Genomic DNA, 18,119 nt, shown 5'->3' on the forward strand with positions numbered 1-18,119 from the left:
TTTGAGGACAGAAAAAATGAATCTCAGATGGGTTGGGACAACAGGCAGTAACTATTCCAGTGACAAGAAACATGAAAGGTCTAACCTGTGACCAGAGCCACCTTCCCTTCTGTGTTTCTGAAGAAAGTGTCCCACATGTCAAACTGCCTGTGAACACACAGGGCTCAAGTTGAGATGTCCTAGGGTTAGGTGCCAGTGCTTTCTCTATGAGAAGGCAGGAACACGGAGTAAACCAATGAGGTGTTGGGAGATGGGAGGCTTCCCCATGTGCAACTAAGGGTCTCATAATCTTGACAAGGCATTCATAGATGTTTAATACATACTTGAGTCAAACTACATTAATCTTTGGGGGAAGAAAAAGAAGGAGGAAAAGAGGGATGGAATGATAGAGAGGAAGAAGAAAGAAGAAAGGAGAGGGCAGGATCTCAAAGTAACTATGGTAAATTTTAATGAAGAATATAAGCTAGGTGTCACTTTTTATTTCAATACAATAAGGGATGAATGTCTGGTCATCAGCTTTTGTGGTGACTTTCATATTGACTTTAAAAGCAATTTTTAAAGGATCATTTCAGAAATGATCGTCCACAGTGACCTTGATGTGGGTATAATATAGAGTTTCCCTACGGGGCATGTTCAAGAGGACATTTGAGTCCTTGTGTCCTGATATGTAGGCTTCTTAAAACCTCATTTATGAGTATATATTTTACATTTTTCCTCAAATTAATTGGTTCATAACTGCAGTATAAGGCGATAGAAATGCCAAGGGAAAGGCAGGAGGGATATCAACTTAAGCACAAGAAGTTTAATAATAGTTAAAGATCAAGAATAATTTGAAGAACTGATAGGGGTTTCAAACACATTTTCAAAGCCAGCTATGAGCTACAGTAACAGTTGCCATATATCTGACACTGGAGATAACTAGGAATATGCATTATGCATTAAATCATCCACCATACTGGTAATGACAGGCTGCATACAAAATTGCTCCAATTTTACAGGTTAGAAAGTTGAGGGTCAGGAAGATTGAACTGCCAAATGTTCAATAAAGCAAATCCATGATGTGAACCGCAGTCCAGTGAATGCCACCCATGGCCAAAAGCAGCAGAAGAAAATGAAGCCACGCATTCCTTCAAAGACATTTATCCTGTGTTTCTGTGTTCAAAGTACTCACATCTGAAGAGATCCATGGATGCTCTACATGATGCTAATCTCAAAAAGGAATAAACAATTAAAGTATCTTTGATTTAAAATGTATGCTCTTAGCTAATGTGAAAACGACTTAAGTATTATCAGAAGAGAAACTTAAAATGTGTTCTATAAAAACAACAGAATATTTAGAGCCTTAAAGCAGGAGGAGGGGTCTCATCATTTGAGACAACATGGCCAGAGCAGAAGGACATTATACTCAGTGAAACAAGTCAGGCCTTAAACCACAAGCTACCTTGGCCTCACTTGCATATAAGAGCCAACAAATGGTTGAAGTAGAGAAGCTGAGAATGGTTATGAGAAACACTGATCCTCTCTTCATAATAAAAGTTCTGAAAACTTGGTAGCAAAAACAAGACAGGTTTATGTCCAGTTCTGCAGAGGGTGGGCATCAGCTTAGACTAGAGCAGAAAACAGTAGCATTATATATCTAATAACCTGATCCTGCTCCCTGAACTCCTGATTGTCTGAGTTCTTCTGGGAGGTAGATCCTTCCCACTTGACTTTTGGAACAAGTGCGATTAGTGAAGAAATACATTTCAACCTGAAGATATACTAAACAGTGTCTAGGCCAGCAGGTTTCAGCTGCCATCTGGGGAACCAGGGCTCAGTGCTAGATTCTACATGTAAATAATTCACTCGTGAACTCTAGATGTACTTCATACTGAAGATAGATCACAACCACTTGTTTTATGCAGTGGTTTCTGGGATGAGCAGAGGGGAAAGTCAAGAATTTTAGAAATATCCTGTGCAGCATGATAAATTAATTAGTATTAGTAGCATGGATGCTTCAATTAATATTTAAATCTAGAAGCTGAAGAGATGGGAAAGACTCTTTCCGGATATTGGAGAGGACGTGGGTTCATTTCTTTGTGCCCAGCATGGCAGCTGACAACTGCAACTCAATGTCTAGGAGATCTAACATCTGCTTTCGGCTTCATCAGGCAATAGGCATATATGTGTTTATTTAAGCACATGGAGACACTCACACACAAAATACAAATAAGTCCGTGATAAGTCAAATAAAATGCAATCATGTGTCCATAACGAATAGCAACTTTAAAAAATTAAAAAATGTGCCCAAAGCATTACCAAGTAGACTGACTAGTAATGAGAATTTCTCTATTAATCAATGCACCTATGTGACATTACTTTCTAACTTATAAAAGAAAAAGCATGTTTTCTTCAATGACCAAAGACTAGGTCTGCAGACATCCTTATGAATGGCTTGATTTCTGAGCCTACCTGAATGAGAAACTAATGAGAGTGAGCTTATAGGACCTAAAGAGAAGTTTGTGTAATGAATGACCTCTCTATAATAAGAGTTTCCAGACAGCAACATAGAAAAATAGAAATCCAAACTCAGAGCATAGCAGACGCTAGGATATGAGGTAATTTGGGCTTCCCTTTTGAGCATCTTATGAACAGAGGTGGAAGTTATTCAGTAGCATTTATTGCAAGGTCTAGTTCAGTGCCTTCCATGGGTGGGCAGTCAAAAAATCTTATTTGGAGATAATATTTATGCAATGGTAATCAGTCTCCTTCAGTGTAGCAATTTTGGGGGAGAATATTGTTTGTGCTGAGGTTAAGCTTTGTGAGGTAAAATAATAAAAGGAAGGGCAAAGACCAGATGTGGAAAGTATTCAGAAAAGAAATTAAGGTTTAGGCAAAATTTACATAAACATTGGCAATTACAATTCAGAAAAGTAAATGCATTTACAGAAAAGTTAGAAACAAGCTTCGCTCAATGCAATGATGCATCGAAATTGCAGGTGCTTTCATCCCTTCTAATTTTATCGGCTCATGCATACTTATCCAAGAGTGAAGAAGAGGATGCAGAAGGACTCTGACCCTTGTTTCAAGGCCAGTGAGATCAATTACCTGTAATTGAGTCCTTTTGCCTTTGTTTCTTGAAGTCCATGGATACTAAATTAACAAATATAAACAAGCTCCCTGAGGTTTTGTCAAAGGAGAAATCGAACTGCATAATTTGTACACTGTTTTAATGTTGTACCTCAACTATATCAATGATTCAAAGATTACAAAGTATAGGTGGATTTTGAGTTGAGAATCTTACTTTCCTAATATTATAAATTAAAATCTTCTTAGTCTCTTCTCCCTCTCCCTGTCTCCCTCCCTCTCTCTCCCCCCCTCTCCCTCCTCCCCTCCTCTTTCTCTCTCTCTCTCTCTCACACACACACACACACACAAGAGGAAGGGAGAGGGAAGGAGAGGGAGAAGGGGACAGAGAAGAGGGGGAGAACTCTCTCTGTGCTAATAAATGAAAAGGATTTATAATAGGAAAAAATTCCAAGTTATATTAACAGCTAGTCTCAGCTAGTCTAGAAACCAATGTTAGGAGATAGAAGCAAAATGAATAATTCAGGGCATCCTCTGCTACATGGGGCATTCATGTGTATGAAAAGGTAGATGATAGATAGATAGATAGATAGATAGATAGATAGATAGATAGATACATACATACATACATACATACATACATACATACATACATACATACATACATAGATACATAGATACATAGAAAGATCGATAGATGAATGGATGGATGGATGGATGGATGGATGGATGGATGGATGGAAGGATGATAGGTAGATAGATAGATAGATAGATAGATAGATAGACAGACAGACAGACATATATTCTTCTCTGAACAGTTTCTATATAATATAAATTTGCATGGCGCATTAAAGTAATAGAACTTAAAATATTCTTTTGGGGGGTGAACATGTGCCTCAGCAGTGAAGAGTACTTGTTGCTGTTGCATAGGCTCCAGGTTCAATTCCTAATATCCACATGGTGGCTTACAATTCTTCAAATCAGTAAACGTCTTCCGAGCTCCGAGGCACTAGGCACTCAGGTAGTGTCCATACATCCATGCAAGTAGAAGAGTAATACTCATACTCAACTCACTCATAAATAGAGGACAGAATCCTGATTTTAAGGGAGAGTTCACAGAAAGGCAGAAAATGAGAAGCAGGGCAGCGGAAGGTTCTGCCACTTGCATGTGCCAGGTGTGCTGATTGTTCTTCCAGTGCATCCATTACAAAGACGCCTGTTTGAGAAGCTGTGGAGGCATTCAGACTCAAAACCAAGATTCCAAAGTTAAGGAAGCAAATGTCTGGAGTCCAGTGAAATCCATTCACTACTCATTTTAGAAATCGGAAGGCTGCACAGCCCCAAGTCCCACTCTTAGAAACTCATGGGAACTGGAGTTTCATGCCAACTTCAGGTTAGCAAATGACTGACATCGTTGACATATGAATATCTTGTTTCAGCATTTTAGAATTCTCCAAATCCTCTTTGGTTCCATTTTGTTGCCTAATTTGAAACTTGACTGTGGCATAGCTTGAAGATTCCTTTAACTTCCTTAAGGAAGGTTTTACCTAACGTCTCATGAAGTTGGTAAGCATCATCTGTACTGCCAGGTTAGCAGAGACAACCAAATTTAAACTGGAGGTTGTTTTCTTTCCTGGTTACAGGGGATACAGAGACAGGCCAGGCATCGGAAGTGTGAGAGGCTACACAGTTCCCAGGAGCAGCAGTCACACAAACATCCAGAAAGGAAAACCTAAAAATAAGAATTACTTCCTCTCCCTGGGCTCTTTCATTTCACACAGATTACTCTCGGTGTGCATACACAGCGTCATCTTTGACTTCCTTTTGCAGGAAAGTCTGTTTTAACAATTTAAACACACAGGACTGATAATAAATCCTTGCAAACAGACACTGAAGCCTTGGAAACAAGTCACTGTGCAAACAAAAAAAAAAAAGAAAGAAAGAAAAAAAGTCCAGTCTGTGTGAGACCAAATTCCAAAGCATTTATTTTGAAGGGAGATACCAATCACACACATGCATATATACACACACAAAGTTAAAGTCATAATTTGTCATTTTTCCTTATAAAGCATATGCATGTAAATATACACACACACGTACACACACATAGAGAGAAGGAGAAGAAGAAGAAGAAGAAGAAGAAGAAGAAGAAGAAGAAGAAGAAGAAGAAGAAGAAGAAGAAGAAGAAGAAGAGAAGTAAAAAAATTATCATAAAATCTACAGATAAAACACACAGGAGAGACAACATCATTGTTTTCATTCTTTGTAATATTTGAATACTTAGAAATTCCTAAGCAAAAATTTACTCTACTCATAGGAAGATATTTTAAACAGTAGAATTCTGGGAGAACACTTTCATAATGGCAGTGTGTGCAACTGTGCACTTTAAGCTGACTTAAAGAGGAACAAACAAAAAGCATGAATCAAGTACTAGTCCTGCTAAGGAAGGTCATCCAAGATAAAACACCGCATAAAAAATAACACTTGTCTTTAAGCAAAAAAGAGAATATTTAGTCTATTCACTTAATCTGAAATATTTAGTGAGTACCCATAATACTCTAAGTCACAATTTTGTTTCCAACAAGTTTCCTGATAACCTCATGCAGGAGGTAATGAATCTGGGAGTCTGGCAACAGAAAACAGAAATTAAAGCTAAAGAGAATAAAGACAAGAATCAGAAGCCAAGCAGAGCTAGAAAATGATAGAAATGTGTAGTCATGAGTTCTTGGGCCCCTGGACCAGTCTAGCTTTACATAGAGATGTTCAATGGCAGTTCAGAAAAGGGCTCATAAGAGCAAAAGGGAAGCTGGGGGCGGGCAGAGCATGGAGACCCCACATCACAGCATCACGATTCCCATCTTCATGATTTTCTGCTCTAATCCCCATAGTACAGAAAAACTTCCAAAAGCTTCCTTGCAGTCCCTTTGGGCCTTAGTCTGTTGTCACTTACCTCTCCACTTATGACATGCTTCTTCTTATAAACTTTGCCTAATGTGCTTTTATCAGCATCTTTGATGAGTTCTCACAAAAGTTAGGCATGGTGCCAAGTACTCTGTAGTGCTAAGGTTATGGCTCATTTAGCAAAATGCTTGCCACACAAGCATGAAGACCTGAGTTCTTATCCCCAGTAACCACATGAAAAGCTGGGCATGGTAATGCAAAACCTGGCTCTATGAAGTAAAGGGGCAGTGGAGGCAGGGAGATTCCTGAGGTTTACTGACCGACTACTCTAGACAAAGCAATGAAGGGAAACAGACGAAGACAACTAATATCAACCTTTGCCCTCCACATACACAAGTAAACATGTACATGCACACACACCTACATACAGACACAGAAGCAATAATGCACACATGGATATACCCCATACATACACATAAAAGAACTAAATAAATCATCTAATAAGTAACAGCTTTAATAAACTGCACGGATGATAAAAGTATTGAAATTTCCCTTCAGAGTCTATATGACCCATTATTGTTCTGCCTCCTACCTTCCTTAGCTAACTCACACTTCAGACAGCTATCCACCAACTCCACAATTTCTTCAGTTGCTGTTCCCTAATGCTGAATAGCCTGCCTTTTGCTTCATCACAGAACTTAGCATAGCCACCGAGAGCTTTTGATTTAGGGGCTTGTCTTCCCTTTAGTGTCCAGAACAGGCTCACAAAACCATCTCTACTCCAGTGCTCAGCCCAACGACTGTCATAGCAAAAGTGGTTCAATAAACTGTCATTGAGTAATCATGAATAAATAAATCCCAGATCGCTTTAAAATCACAAAAAGTAAAGGGACTCAAAACACAAGTCAGTTCTGACTTCAAAGGCATTCTTCTTCCAGAAAGCACCCTGTTGCCAAGCAAATCATGGATAAATGTCCTTTGCTGTTGATACAGTTAAATATTCTGTCTTCCTTGGTAAATATATATCAAGGGAGAACCAATGTTTAAATCCACTCTTTCCTGTGCCTACATCAGTAAGCAGTAGAAGGTTAATAAATGTTTGTTGGGAAACTAATCATGCTTCTGGCAATGTACATGTCCTGTCCTGTGTGTTCTTTGCTATCTGTATAGGGTAGTGAGAATCCCACGCCCTCCCTAAATCTTTTTAATTGGCATCTGCATTTTCATCATGACAACCAAGTAACTAGTATACACAGTGAAGTTAGAGAAGCCCCAGTCGGGAATATTAAGTAGGTATAAAGGTACAACTCCTACCCAAAAACTTGTAATAGAAGACAGAAATCAAACCTCCCAGTTGCAAAAATTCAATAGATGGCTACTGCAAAATCAAGACCAGTGGAAATGAAGACAGTATTAGTAATTGTAACTTGATAACAGAGAAAATAAAATAATGCTTATTTCAGGGATCTCAATGCACACCTCTGGAAACCACTGAGTCTTCAATGAAGATGCTGTCTTCTAAATGCAAGTTATGAGTTCATAACCAAGTTACTGTGCTGGATAAAAAGAGACAACTAAATTCACATGATGAGACTTACATTAGAACTAAAGAGGTGTTTTTCATATAGTGAAAGAGTCATGGGAGGTTCAACACTCTTAAGACCTTGTATACATTTTATATAGCCCAGTTTCCATAGGGGAAATATAATAAGAAAATACTCCATTTACAGTGTTGCCCTGAGCATGAGTTGCAAGCCTCTGCCAGAGCCTGACCAACACAGATGGGGATGCTTGCAACCAACCATCAAACTGAACATGGGGATCCCAATGGATGAGTTAGAGAAAAGACTAAAGGAGCTGAAGGAGTTTACAACCCAATAGGAAGAACAACAATATCAACCAACCAGACCCCCCCCCCAGAAAACCCAACGACTAAACCACCAACCAAAGAGCACACAGCTCCAGGTGCATATGTAGTAAAGGAAGGCTTTGTCTGGCATCAGTAGTAGGAGAAACCCTTGGTTATAGGGGAATATTAGGGTGGTGAGGCAGGAGCACCCTCTTAGAATCAGGGGGAGGGAGGGGGGAATAGGGAGTTTGCTGAGAGAAAACTGGGGAAAAGGATAGCATTTGAAATGCAAATAAATAAAATATCCAATTAAAAAGAAATAAAACAACAACAAAGAATACCTATGCAAACAATAAACATAGTAATTGCCATATCATAATTACATCACAACACAGGCAATTGCATATTTTGTCATGGTTTTCTGCCCTTATGGGCTTTAGCTGCCCCACTAAATGGCTTTAGTATGGCTTCCTTCCTAAGCCATGGCTGTTGATAATTAAAGGCAAAGGTGGTCATAAATCTCTCCATCTTGTACAAAGATATACCAGTGTTTTCTTACATCTCCTAGGTGGTCCTTGCATCTTTATCAGATATCAAATCTCTACTCTCCATGTGTGAGATGGGATAGCAAAGAGCATACGTCACAGCAGGACAGACTCTTCCTCACTGTGGGACTTTAAACTGGGGACAAGCGGATCACCACAATCGGTTCAGTGACTGGATAGTCTCTGGTATCAATCAAATGCAATGTTATCTGAATTGATACTCCAAAGTTATTAAGCGCTTCCAGATTTTAATACAGTTATCTTTTTTTTTAAAAAAAAAGAAGCTTTTTGAACATCATCTCCCATGAATATCTCAGTAGAACACACTCGAAAAAGAGCTCTTAAATAGCTACAGAAGAGGGGAAATGGTCAGGAAGCTTGCATGCCCATCGCCTAAGCCCCTGACACAGAAAGAGTGAGGGGGCTGAAGGGTATAACCAATACAAATAGCAGCAGGGGTCTAACTAGAAAGAAACTTCAGCTCCACGGTGACAATGAGAGGTGAATGGTGACAGCTTCTGGGTGAGCTGTGGTACCTTCTCTTGGCAGATGTGTGAGGACGATGTGCCCAAACATGTCTTCCAGCCAGCAGGGTTTCCTTCCCAGTAAGAGCAAGGAGAGACATTCAAAATTCAGAAGCCAAGAGGTCCTAGTTCTGTAGTTAAAAGGATCAAGCCAACGCAATATAAAGATGGGAAGAAATGACAATGAAGAGCGTGAATCCCTAGCCCGACTTTGAAATCAGACATTTCTATGCTGGAAGCCAGAACACGTCAGGGGCCAGGTGGAGCCGGTGAAAATAAGACAAGAAACGTGCGACTGCAGTTTGGGACCCACAGCTACCGATCTCCTTCTACAGATGCAGTGCCAGTGTCCCCACCTCTCAGGCAGGTCCATAATCAGAAGACGGTACCACAGAACAATAAGGATCCACAGCATTGCCTATGCCCGGTGGCCAGGTGTGGCCCAGTGCCGGGAGCCCGGAGAGAGCAAAGGCTGCCTTGGAGGTTGGAAGGATGTGCTAGTGTCTCCCCCGGGCACCTGAGCAATCCATTCCAATCCACCGCCGGTCCTTCCAGCTTCAAATCTAAGAGAGAAAAATACAGTCTCTGAGTCTGTCTCCCTTTTATCGCTTTCACATCAGAAACAAGGAAATTAAATCAGCTCCCGGAGAAATGACATAGAAAGCTATTTAAGACTTCAAATTCCTGATGATATGGAAAGATAGAATACTGTTGGGTGTTTCCTGTCTTCCTCTAAGATGGAATTATTGTATGCATTAGCCCATGACTGGATGTAACTGATGGCTTCCATCCTCACATTTGTTCACATTTTCTTCTCTTTGAGCTTTACTGCTTGAACGATGCCAGTAATGAGGGGGAGCATATTTGTCTCCTGAAGCTGTCAGCGATGACACGGGGAAGCAAAATGGATGTGGGAGGTGCTGTTTTGTTTCTAATTAGCAAGGGTTTCAAGTATTTATGTAAAGAAAAGAAATCAACATTCACAGGGTTGGAATCTGTTGCCCTTTTTATTGGTTTCCCTTTTTTAAAAAAAGATAAATTTTTATGTAAAGGAAATACTGTGTGTGCAATTCAATGGAAACGATAGGGACAGACAAAAAAGAAACATGAAAAAAAAAAAAAATTAAATCATGCAGGTACCAGAAAGCAATGCATAGCTGAAGGCACCTTATTACTTTATATTATACTTTCTGCTTCTGAATAACTACTGTTATATAATACGAATCATTGATGTTTAATAATAGAAATAACCACAGTCAGATGCCAAATCAAGAAGAAAAGATCGGCACTTTGAAAAACTAAGTAAGAACTCTTTTAATGTGCATGCCATATAAGTGTTGAGGGCTCGAGGTTTGAAAGGGATCCTGCAGTGGGGAGCTATTGAGAAAAGCGTTCTGCGGAAAGGAGGGGGGAAAGCCACTTACAAGTGTGCAGCTCGACCAGCTGAAGTAAGTGACACCAAAGTCTGTCTAGGCTCAGCTCTGCATGTGTGAACACCACTGAACACCGACACCCTCTCTGGTTGCCTAGTAGCAGCTAGCACAATTCACCATGTGGTGTGTCCATCCCTCGAAATACCTACTGAAGTGTCTAATGAGAAGAGAGCTCTGTGTTACACATTTCAAGGGAATCTAAAAATAAAATAAAATAAAATAAAATAAAATAAAATAAAATAAAATAAAATAAAAAACCCATACTCTGTGACTCAGTATACATCTGAGGAGACAAAAAGCAAAACACAAAATAAAGACTATCTCTACTGGGTAACATAACAACAAAGAGACAGTGTTAATATGCCAAAGCACCGTTTATGAATAGCATGAGATCACAGTGTAAAAATTCCCAAGTAGTAGTGTTCAATTAAAGAAAGGGAATCTACTTGGGTTAAGAACATGGCTTTAATCATTTGTGCCTGCCCTCCCCCCAAAAAAAATAAGTTTGTTTTTTTTTTATTTTTTTATTTTTTGTTTTGTTTTGTTTTGTTTTGCAGAAGAGTAACCGGTGGAGAAAAGCTATGAAAATTCACAGGAGAGTGGGTGAGTGGATTGTGTGCTGAGAGGTGCCACATCAGAATGCAAGCAGCTACAAGTCAAGGGGAAACATCACTGACAGGAGCTCAAAGAAGCGAGGAAAACTTCAGCTCATACAACAAGAAATCTGGATAGTAGCCGCCGGTATTAATTTCATGGCTGAAGAACATGAGTTGTAATTTACTTGGTGTTTGTTCATTCGCTCATTCATTCATTCATTCATTCATTGACTTACTGAGTCAGGGTCTCGCTGTGGAGTCCCGTTATCCTGGAACGTGGTGTGTATAACGGGACAGTGATGCTAGGATTAAAGGCATTCACCCCACAGCCAGATTGGCTCTTCCTCTTGATTCCAAGATGGCGACTGTAGCTGGAGTTCTTAGAATGCCGCTGAATTTTGTTTTAAAGAGATACAAATAATCATCAAAAGTATAGGGGGAGGAAATTAAGAAAGTAAGGGTACCAAGAGTCTACATCCTGTGCTTGGCCACTTGTATTTCACTGCCCATCACTGGTTCTTATGCCTGGGTGAGGATGCCAATAGGTAAGCCGTGAGCTCCTCCAGTCTCTAGAATAGCTGCCAGAAAAGAGTAAGGAACGCCTGGCAGCCTCCGAGAGAATATATCTTCCACCGCTGGCCAGGTGAATGTAAGAAAATACCGGGGACGGAGCAATGAGCCTGCGGGTGAGCTAGCTACTACTTTTGAAAGAATTTCAAAGCACCCGCACCAAGAGAGCACAAAAAAAAAAAAAAATTAAATTGTGAGCAGAAATAACATCTCGACTATCTTGTTTACAAAAACATTCACACCCTCATAATAAACTTTCACACTTTTATGCACTGGAAAATTCCCTGTGTGGCAGAAGCGCAGCCGTCTCTGAAGCAGGCTGCGGTAGTAATTTGCCATGCTGTACACAGGAATTCTGACACGGGAGAAGCAAGAATTAGAAACCACCCTCACTACAACAGAACTCCACAATGGTCGTACGGAAAGAATATATCTCCTGTAAGAATCTTACACAAATGTTCCACATTGTGTCCTGTCTCTGCTCGTGTCTGTTATCAAACAAGTAACATCTGTTTTATGGAGCACCAAAGCATTTTGTCTTGTTTATGGAAGCTTTAGAGACCTCCAGACACACCCTGATGGCCCTGCCAGATACCCCAGAAGGCCATCCCTGCTGCCCGAAATAATGGGCAATGAAGGGAGCTCTACTCTGCCCCCAACCCCGTCCCAAGTGAAGTCTCCACATACAGAATCTTTTGTCTGCTTCTACATGCTGTCATCTCAAGTGTCAGCTTACTAATCTGGGAGATATGCAGACTGAGGATAAGGAAAGGTCAGACGACGCTAAAGAAAAGTACCACGAGGAACAGTGGGGTGCTGAGAGACGCATGTCACATGCAAGAGCCTTCATACCACCCTGGACCCAGAATTCCCCACAGAAGAAGGAAGTTGCGAATTCCAGTCATAGGCTACTGGCTGGATTATGTTAGAAGATTTTCAAGCACATGAATCCAGTAAATAGATAGATAGATAGATAGATAGATAGATAGATAGATAGATAGATAGATAGATAGATAAGTAAATAAATAAATAACTGAGAAGAGATTAAACGGTTTCCATCTTTAAGGACCTCAGGTCAACTTGATTCAAACCATCCAAGTCCAAAACAAAGCCAAGCTTGCTGAAGTGTCCCCAAAGCTTTCATCCCTCTGAGGCAAAGGCTAGTGCAGTAAACTGAGCTACTGAAACTCTGTAGTTTCAACACATATTATCGCAGATTTAGTCATGCCTAGGTACTAAGGCTAAGGTGTGTTTAACACTCCATGGTGCACAACACATACGAAGGAGAAGGAGATACCAAGGTTAGAAGCCTCTATTTTCAACACTGGCTCCAAGAAATGTATTCTATGAACCCAAGAAGACACATTCCCCAAACAGCATGCAAGTTCCTAAACCCAACAGACTTGGACATGCAATCCAGGACTCAGCATGTCTAATAAAAGGCATTAACCAGTTAAAGCCTTGAGAAGAACAGAACACAAAGAGGTGGAACTGAGAGATGGTGGTGCCAAAAATGGCAGCTGTCTAGAGAAAAGGAAGATGATGGAGAGACAAATGAGAACAAAAACAATGGAGTGGGGTGAGAGATAAAGACCGAGAGTAAAGATCTGTGAAATGCTCCACCACTAAAGAAGGTGAAGTTTACTCAAGGTTTTCACAAGATCTTTTCTCTTGATGACCAGTGATAACCAGGAAATGAACAGGGCGACTCAGAGAATGAACGTAGACAAGCTGTGAGAAGGGATTCGAAGCCAGATAAGTCCTTGTCTTGGGGACTGACCTGTACTGTGTAGCTTTTTCCATGCCTCTAGCTGATACCCACTGTGTGCCACAAGCTCCTCAGCACCAAGTTATGAAAATCAAATGTGTCTCTAGAAATAGCCAGATATCCCAGGAGAAGGAAGGAAGAAAGAGATTCCTCCTAAGTTGAACCCCACATTTGGAAGGTACAGGTCTGTGTATGTTTGAAACCACAGGAAAAGAAATATCTAAATATTTTCAATGTCTGGTCATACAAAGCTTTTCTGCTTCACATCAATAGATAGGGAGAAATGCCAAAATTTTCAAGTGGCAAGTTTAAAAAGACACAATGCAGTGGCTGTCAGGTTAAGCAAGGACAGTGAGTCCTTTCTTATTGATGGTTCGAGTAAAGATAACTAGTTTTTACTACTCTGGAATTTTGATTAATTTGAGGCTATGACCACATCACCAGTATACTCTCTGTTTCTAAAACTGAAATTTTTCTAATTATTTGGAGAAGCCTTCCAGCCAAGAAGTTTTGAAAGAACTCAAAGAGACTCACAGTGTGCTTGTGGTAATGATAGAAATGGGTAAGGCAGGAATGCTTTTCAGCTCTTGCTTGTCTTTTGGTTTTTATAGACATGACGCATTTAGTCTTCCAATTGTTCCTACAGCCCAGCTTTCTTTCAGCATAAAAACTCTTGGGTTCCATCAGGAAATACTGCACTCTGGTTGCTACTATTTTTAAACAGGTTCTGCAGAATTGATATTACTATAGTTTAATGTCTTAGGCAGAAGCTTGAAATAAAAATAATTCAACTCCATATTTTTACTGAGTCCCATATTAAATAAATATAATTTATAATAAGCATCTGCTTACTAGTCATAGCAGAACAGACAGCAAGAAAATTGGGCGTGAGGAGCCGTGTGCACTCATACATGTATGTAATTAATTGGTTTGAGGATGACGGTTTTTTTTCATACCAGTTTAAAAATTAATAAGGTCCATGTCACTGTCAGGCCCAATGTGCTACCTTAAGCATAGGAACCTCGTCCAAGGGCAGCTCCTGTTAAGGGGTCTTGAGTTGTGGTACAGATGCTAACATGGAGATCTGTGAAACCAAACAGCCAATCGGTTTAGAAAAGGTAAAGTCAATAAAATTCATTATTTTGCATTATGAACTCATTTCTTAAAAAGAAAAAAAAGAGGCATCCATGTTTCCTTTTCACTTTTCATGCATTTGTCTTAAAGAAGTTGGATAAGAACGTGAAGGATATTGACATGTATGGAGTCTCCATGACAGCATCATACCAAAGCCATAGCGCTTATGTCCTGGAAGAAATGAGGGCCATTTGAAAATCTAAGTGTTGGATTTTCCTTTGGAGAGCTCCCCCCCCCCAAAAAAAGGATTTTAATTGTATAAACAATAAGTTGATGCCAGTGAACTAAGCAGTCTATTTTGATTTACTTCTATAACTAGGTAGGGACAATAGCTTCAACCAGGTTAACAGGGACTAGTATAGTAAAGACAAATTAAACCCAAAGCCATCATTGGAAAATTATCTCAGTGTTTTTAAAACAAGTCTGATGCAAGGCATATCCGGGCAGAGCAAGGGATTAATCAACATGTATTGCTTTGTTATTTATCAACAGCCTTGCCTTCTCTAAGTAGAAATAAAACTGTTTATCATTCTTGATCACAATAAAGGGGGTGGAGGTTATATAATTAGCCCAAGTCCCAGATGAGATCCTAATCATAGTACCTCTGTCTCTATCAACCAGCCAGAGTCACAATACATGGGTACACATTCCCAGTGACATTACAGTCAGGATCAGCGCCTACTAAAAAACTACTGCTGAATAGCATTTGAACTGATATTTGTTTGAGCAATAATTCTGATTATGAGGTTCCTACCCTCAAGGATGGATGTTTTGGTAGATTAAGAGAGTAAATAGTCTATAGAAGGATGTTCTAAATGCCCAAAGCTTCGATGAAAATGAACATTGTATTTCTCTTCATCATAGATATGACATTGGATATATAGATTTAAAAACTTTAAGTCCTAGAAAAAACTGAAAGGAAGTGAAAATGAGATAGATGTCGCATTGTTGGAGGCTGAAACAATACTGTTCTTTTGAACACTATGGGAGGATGATGATAAAATCAGAAAACCTGTACTGAGGGTTCCTGCTTATGCCTAGACTGCCCAATGCCCAACCCTCCTTGCCCTGGGTTGGAGATGAAGTGGTGTGAAATCAAAGACTTCAGTGGCAGGTGAGAAACACAGCAGCAAGCTTGTCTGAACACTGCTGAGAGCTCCTTTAATACCCTCCACCCACTCCCCATTGGGCCCAAGAAAGCATCTCTTCTAAACAGCAGTTCCCGATTGGCTGGCAGTCCTCAGTGTCTCAGGCTGTCCTCAATTAGGTCCTCCTGCAAGAGCTGACTTTGCAGCTGTGTGGCCCCTGGCTTTTAAGCAGAGGCAGCTACGCCATTCTTCCTACAGATGGTTAGAAAGCAATTCCAAGTGACTTCATCTGTTAATGAACTTGGCACAAATGCAACAATATTCCACCTTAGAGGTCCTGCACTTGGCCTTTTTCCATATTTCTTCCATTAAAATGAGATTAGAAGAGGATAAAAACTGGTTTGGGGGACTCCTTTGAAAAGCTATTTTAGCATCACTAAGGTTTCGGCCCAGTCTCCATTTATGCCATCAGTACTTACCATAATTGGTGTTTTAAATATTTAACTCTAGGCACTATAAAACTCTGAAGTCAATTTGTGTTTAATATACCTTGTTTATTAAAGCATAAAATTAGAAAATACGTTTTCAAAAGATTATTCAAAAAGTATGATTGAAGAGAAGAGACAGAGGTGGAATGTTCGATAACAATCAGCTGGCTTATGTTTAGCCATGCTAGAATACTGAGCTGTGACCGGATATGTATAATTCTGTTTCATCACTGTTTCTCATACAGCATCTAAAGTGTGCTCTTGCCAGTAGTGCCACCACACTGTGTATGTGTGTGTCTGTTTGAGTGTGTGTGTGTGTGTATGTATGTGTGTGTATGTGTGTGCATGCATCCTTGCATATGCATGGGTGTGTGTCTACAGAAAGTGAAAGTCAATGAAAAGAATATGTCAAGTATCTTCACAAGTAGATTTGGATGCTCTACACGAGTAAGTACCCATCTTAGTTACTTGTCTATTGCTGTGATAAGATGCCATGGTCAAGGGAACTTAAAAAGAAGAAGGAGGAGGAGGAGGAGAAGAAAGAAAGAAAGAAAGAAAGAAAGAAAGAAAGAAAGAAAGAAAGAAAGAAAGGAAGGAAGGAAGGAAGGAAGGAAGGAAGGAAGGAAAGAAAGAAAGAAAGAAAGAAAGAAAGAAAGAAAGAAAGAAAGAAAGAAACCTTTTACTTGTGGATTACAGTTACCGAGGACTAAGGCTTTAGCCTTATGGCTCGGATCACAGCAGTGGGGCATAGTACTGAAGTGACAGCATAAAGCTCAGGTCTTGATCCAGAGGAACAAGGGAGGGAGGGAGGGAGAGAGGGAAGGAGAGAGGGAGGGAGTGAGGGAGGGAGGGAGGGAGGAAGGGAGAGATAGAGAACACATTAGAGATGGTGTGGGCTTTTGAATCCTTGAAGCCCATTTCTAGTAACACTTCTCCTTGAACAAAGCCACCCTTCTAATCCTTCCTAAACACTTATACCAACTAGAAACTAACTATTCAAATACATCCATCTATGGAGACCGTTTTCATCCAAACTAACACAGGAGCCAAGAATCACTTTTTAAATAACTTAGGTGCCTCCTGCAAATGGTTCATGAATATAACTCTGAGAAACCACTTGCCTTCATCACCTTTGCCTCCCAACTACTCTAAGACATATGTTCTCCTCATAAAAGGTTCCTACCTGTGCCTTGTTTCTTGAAAGTGTCTTTCCAGATTTTGCTTCAGAGTGTTCTTCCACATCTCTCCTGATGCATCAGACAGCTTTCCACCGCTCCCATTAATTGCCCGAGAACATAGACTGAAGTGAGTAAAGGATTCACATTAATCTGGTCCATGATCAGTTGATTCCACAGTTTGTAGAAAAGGAGGACATAGTGATGTGTGTGTAGCAGAAGAAATCACTTTGTGACCATTTGGAGGCAAAGAGAAAAACAGGGCCAGGTTTCAACTGTCCCCTTCAAGGGACTGTATTCAGTTACCTAACATCCTCGCACTGGGCATCATCTTTCAAAGCTTTCACCATTTCCTAATAGTACCACCCACTGTCAAACAAACCTTTTGCACACGTGTTCTTAGAGGACATTTAACAATGACACTCAGGCCTTTCCTTCCGCTGAACCTGGTGCTTTGGGCTCTTCTTTGCTTCCTGACGCTGAAGTTATATGCAGAGAGATACAAATTTCCTGTAAATGCAATTTTCTGCTGGGTACAGACAGTTCCATTCTTCCTCAGCCTGTCTCCTATCAAAATAGCATGACATTCCTATGCTGCCCACAGTGGAGCAATGTTAACATAAGGAACCTGGCAACTGGAATCTGCAAACTTAACTTTGCATCTGGATGCTCCTGGTGCTGAGCTAGGAATTGGGAGTATCAATTAGGCCTCTGAACTGTGTACTCTCACCTGAAAATGGAAAAAATAGTCCTTCCCTCTCCCACCTTTACTTAGGATCCCACGGTTTCCTACAGGGATCTTAGGCTATTATGTAAAATTTTAAATATTTTGGCCAAGCAAAGTTCTATTATGATGTGTAGGGATTACAACTCAGGGCCTGCCTCCAGGATGTTTTCTTCTGGGTGAAGACTGCCAGTAGTAGCAACAGTAAGAGAAGTTTCAGGGATTGCTTCCAACCCTGCTTTGATGCCACATCTCCGG

Source organism: Micromys minutus (assembly GCF_963924665.1).
Source record: "Micromys minutus genome assembly, chromosome: 5".
NCBI lineage: Eukaryota > Metazoa > Chordata > Mammalia > Rodentia > Muridae > Micromys > Micromys minutus.